The following is a 5,824-nucleotide window of genomic DNA, read 5'->3' as shown; positions in this document are numbered from 1 at the left end:
ATCAAGTGGCTACGGGGATCCCCTTCGGGGGGGGCCATTTGGCTTTTATAACACCCGGCGAAGCTGTGAAAAGGTCTCCCCCCCTTTAACCATGGGGAACACATGAAACAGGGGAAAATTTTTACAGCGCCAAATCTTGTGGCAATTTAAAGGTTCATAGGCTACTAGGCCGATTTTTGCGAATTCTTTGGGTCCAATATATTTGGGGTTTTGTTTTTTGCCTTTCTTGAAAATCTCGCTGACACCTTTGGGTGGACTTTGGGGGACCCCCAATTTTTTGAAAATTTTAAAAGCCCTTTCGCCCAAACTTGGAAGACTTCGGGGCTCGGCCCGGTTTTCAAATCTCGTATTTAACCCTTTTTTTAAAGCTTGGAAAACCAAATCTAGTCACAAAATTTCGCTTCCGTTTAAAACCCCAACCCAATTGGTGATCTACCCTTGCTCGGGGTTTAGAGTCCCTCCCAATACGCTGGTAATTATTTTTGTAAGTAAACTCAATAAAGGCGGGGGGAAAAATCTTTACATTTGAAATAAAGGGACCTTTTTACTAAATTTTTTGAGATACTAAGCGAATATACAGTGGAGGGGAAAATCGGGAAAAGGGAATCGAGTTTACCCGAATACGGATTGGTGAAGGGAAAGCTTTTAAATCGGATTAAAAATCGGAGTAAACGTGAATACGTAAAGGCCTTTAAAAATTTTCCCGGTTTTAAAAAAAAAAATCATGAATATTATAACATGGAACGGAATAGTTAAAAATGCTTTTGGGTCAAAAAAGTTGTGCTAGGGAAAAACCGGTCCCCAAATAAACTAAAAAAAATTTTCCGGAAGTTCGTTGTAAAATGAGCACCTAATCGAAATAATGGACACTAGGGCCCCATTTTTGAAAAAATTTCTTAACCTTATAGCTTGGCATAATTTTCCCCCTTTTCCCATGGGTCTTGGCGCGAAATAGGGACTTTAAATCCTCCAAATCCCCAAATTAAATCTCCTCCCGGTTTGACGGGGAAAGACCTAGAATGGTGACCCCAAAAGGGGTTTCCCTCGAGTCCATTTTCCCAAAAGCAAAATTTGCCTTGATACCCTCAAGGTACCATTATCTCCCTCCCCCAAAAACAAAAATTTTCTATTCGTGAATCCTCTTTTTTCCATCTTGGGAAAGGAATCCCCAAACTGCTTTTCAACCCAATAACAAAGCGGGAATCCTTTCGGCAATAACCCCACCCTTGAAATCTAAAAATAAAATTTCCCTAGCTTGGATAAAAGTGAACTTCACCCCCTTGGTTCTCTTGTCCCCCTAAATCCCAAGGGGGTACCCCCTTTACTTGTTTTTTTTTTTTCTAGATTTTTTAAAACACTTCGTACGGTGGTGCGCTAAGTTTTTCCCACAAAACACCAAGATTGGGAGTCTTGTCTTTTTGGGCCTTCCCCTTATGACACTAAAGGCCCGGGGTCTTATAAAAATTTTTGCCCATCGCCTTTTAAACGATAGTAATTGAACTTGACACGATCCGTTGACATTTACTCCTTCCCGGGGTTTGACATATTCCCCCCTGGAGACTATCTCTCATGCCAACCCAGAATTAAGGTTCTTCAATTTTCATACTAAACCCCTTGGGTCTTTGATTTTTCCCCCTTGGACGTCTTTGGGGGTTTTTGTATCCCAACCAAAAAAGGCTAACGTCTTTTTACTTACAAATTCTTCCCCTTTTATGGGATCCAAATTAAATTTTACTTACCCTTTTCAATTCCCTTTGTATTCAAAGGGCTTTTTTTTTTTTTACTCACGTTTGACCAATTTCTCAGAAGAAAAAAAATAATTCCCTTGGAAAGGGTTGCTCGTATTCGTAAATGGCATGCCCCAAACTTAACATTTTTAAATCTGTCGCCTTAAAAACTTAGGGCAACCTGGTTTTTCTTAAAAAGGGTATTCTTCTTTGGTTGCTTCACGGCCCTTTGGGTTTTTTCTTCATAATCCCCTCTCCCAACTTAAAAATTTAAACCCTTGTTTTTCCCAAAATACATTGGATATATTGAACATCCCCTTTTTAAAGGGGTTCTCGAATGGGGAAACAAATCTTATTTTTTCAAAATCTCCCTCCCCAAATTAGTCCCAAAACTTATCATTACCCCCGGGCATGGCTTTTCCCCGGTTTTTACGAACATATCTTTCTCCTTCTTTTCTGGAAAAATTTTTGGGGAGTTTCCCCCTGCTTTCTTACTATCCAAAAACCTTTCAACCGGGAAAAACCCAACCCAAAGCCTTACGGACTATATATAATTTTATATATGTCATATCATAACCCCAGGGCTCCCAATTTTAACAGGTATAAAAAAAGGGGCTTACCTCTATGTCCAAAAACAAACCCCGCCTGTTACCCTCTTTTATTTTCCTTTAAAAACCGAGCAGAATGGAGTGGGGCCAATGACCCGGTAAAAGCAGCCACCTTCCTTTTTGGGTCTCCCTTAAATTTCCCTTTTTTTTTGTTGGAAAAATTGGGTCCTTTTTTCTAATTTCCCCTAATATCCTCTCCCTGTTTTTTCCATGCTAAAGGGGCTCAAATTTATTCAACCCCCTTCATTCCCTCCCCTTTGAAACAAATTACTTGTATTCCACTTTCAAAAGCAGAAATCTTTGTTATTAGGAAAATATTCATAATTGTACCCCCTTTGGGGGAAATATCCCCCATTTGGGCCTTGAATTACCTTTCATCTCCTGGGCAAAACGTACGTAATTGAGATAAAAGAGGTTTCTTATTGCTCTAACAAACACGATCTAGGGGTGGAAAGAAATGGAAAAATCCGAATGTCTTGGTGGTGTTTTTAAAAGATGGGGCCTCAGCCAAAAATGACCCGAAGGGTTTTATAGACTCCCAAAAACCTTGGGCCAAACCGATACCAAATTTTGTCACGCCCCGGGAAACCTGGGACCGGGAGTTTCGCCACTGGGGGCCCTTTCACCAATTTAAAGCCGAACCTTGGCCCCCCATCAACATGGGCATAAAACCCAAAAAATTGCCCTTTTAAAAAAAATCATAAAAAAAATTAATTTTGGGGAAAAAAATCAAATTTTCTCCCTTTTCTGAAACCCTTAAAAAAAAAAATAAAGTGTAACATGGTGGGAAACTCGAAACTAACAACCCCATCTTAAAAACCCCAAAAAATTCGGGAAAACCAAAAACCGGGGGCATGGCCCCGGAACCCCATGGCTCTCTAAAAATTATAGACTCCTGTGGAACCCGAGAGGGGGGGGCTCCCCATTTGGTGCGGGGTGATCCTCCCCGCGGGGGTATGTTCCGAAAAAACGGTGTCTTTCACCGTAAATCGGGCCCCGGGGGAAAAAGGGGCGTTGGGACAGGTGAAAGTACTGGGAGTAAAACCTGGGGAAATGAAGAACATGGCTACATGGGTATAGAAAATGGGCGGCCCAAAAGTCTTGAACCCCGGCATGAAACGTGGGTAAAAAGTACGAAAACGGTAATTCTAAAAACATGTATATAAAATTCTTTAACGGGGGGAATGCTATGGGGTAAACAAAATGATCGGTACCCTTTCGCCCCGCCGGAGAACACTCCCCCCTTGCCGGGGGGGGTTTAGATTTAAATAATAATAGCTGTAAGGATCCAAAAAAAAATGAAGGTGTTGCCCCTTTTTTCAACCCCTTTTCTACGGTTGGAACGTAGTTTGGGCTATTGAGGCCCCGGTTCTTTAAACAATCCCAAAACATGAACTGAATATGATTGGGTTTTAAAAACCCTGGTTTTTGTGAAATAACTTGTAAATAACTTGTAATCATATTTTTTCCGAAATCTTGTAATATGGTTTTAAAGAATAACTTGTTAATCTTTTTAAACATTTCTTGATTGTGGGGAGAAACAATAGTTCTAAATATTTGATATATAATTTAAAATTGAAAACTACTTTTAACTTTTACATAAAATCATAAAATTTCATATAAAAAATTCCCAACCTTTAGGAAGAATTCATGATTCATGGATTAAGGGAAAAATGGGGCCCTTAAGTAATGGAAGATTAGGAATACAATAACGAATATAGATACAAAGTTCATTTTATAAATACATAAATACGGGCTCCCCTAGTTGGTTTTAATGCCCAAAGGGTTTTTAACTTTATGGATATCAAGAAACGGAGCATGGGGAAGAACGTGGGGTTCCCCATGTGGATGGAAGTTCTTGCCTTAACTTCCTTTCTTTTGGGCATCAAATTCCTTCCAAACCCTTAACCGATCATAATAAACGGTCATAAAGTTCAATTCCAAAGTCCATCTTTTTTTCCTTTCCCTTTTTTCAAACACTTGGTGGGCATGGGCTCCACCCCTTTTATTAATGGGGTTTTTTCCCCCCAATTTCCCATTCTTTACTTCAATGGGTTCAATCCCAAAATTTGATGTAATTAACATCATTCTTACAACCCCCTGAAACAACAATCCCAAATCAAAAATCCCAAAAAACCCAGCATAGTTCATATAATTCTCTTTTTCCAAAACCTTTTTCTATCCTCCCGAGGACTCGTCAAATTAATTTTAGATGATTAGAGAGTAGAAACATTACCTTAGGTAGTGGTTGAACAAGTCTTGAGTGGGGTTATTCAGCACCAAAACCCTACTTCACTTCCTTTGGGGTTTTTTGGAATTTGATAGCATTTGGGGTTTTTTACACTTGGGTTCATGGTTTGGGGTTATTGATTATGGATTTCCTTGAATTTTGTGTGGATGAAGGTTGGGGAAACAAAAGGGGTTTTTTGACCAAGAATGATGAAAATATGATTTTGGGCGATTGGGGGCTTATTTAAAGTAGTCCAAAAAGTCGGACAAAATCTTCCCGTCCCTTGCGGCGGGACTGTTGGGGTCCCTTTGTGTCTTGGGGTCGCACCGGTACTACGGGGGAGCGATTTTAAATCGAACGGTCCGGGAAATAAAATGGCCTAACTTTTTACACGGTTTTTGTTTTGACCCCCTAAAATCTGTTGGAAAGGTATTTAATCTTTTTACAACTTTAAAAACAAAGGGAAATTTTCCCAAAATTTTCAATTAATAATGGGGTTATGATCGTTGGGAAATAAAAGGAACCCTCCCCACTTGCAAACATGCCCCAAATAGGTGGCTTTCCTTTGTTTTTTTCCCCAAGACATTTCTTATGACTTAGTTCCATTATATTATCATGTCTGATTAACTTGTCGGGAAATTACAGGGGTTACAATTTAATACACTATTTATGACAAAAAAAAATTTATAATTTTATTTTCATCGTTAAACGGTTTTTGTTGTTATACAAAATGTGATTAAGCTTAGAATTTGACAATTAATAAATGAAAAAAAAGATTTTATGTCTTTTTTTTATAACGGGGAAGTATTATTTAAATGTCAATCTTTTTATGGGGGTATAAAACGATTCTCTATAACAAGGGGAAAATTTTTGGAAGCGATCTTTTTTATAAAAGGTTTCTTGTATATTATAACTTTCCCGAAATTATGGGACAAACAAAACTTTTAACATTCAAAATAATCGAAAAAAATTTTAAATTTTTGATTTCGGTCGGCCCAAATTAGCATTTATGTTGGCATATGTATCGGGACATCTATACAAATTATCTTTAAACAAAAACTTTAAACTCAAAAATTCCCAAAATATTCCCCTGGGTATCTTTTTCTTTTGCCCCTTTTCCCCTTTAACTTTTGGGGGCGAGACAAAATTAAATTTTGAAGATAAAAATATTCAAAAATTTTTACCCCCAAAACAAAATGGATATTTTAATTTTAAAAAAGCAATTGGTTTGGGACAATAATAAAAAAAAATTTCGGGGC

Source organism: Lycium ferocissimum, chromosome 9 (genome assembly GCF_029784015.1).
Source record: "Lycium ferocissimum isolate CSIRO_LF1 chromosome 9, AGI_CSIRO_Lferr_CH_V1, whole genome shotgun sequence".
NCBI lineage: Eukaryota > Viridiplantae > Streptophyta > Magnoliopsida > Solanales > Solanaceae > Lycium > Lycium ferocissimum.
The sequence above is the reverse complement of the archived record's forward strand: the minus strand, read 5'-3'. Positions refer to the sequence as shown.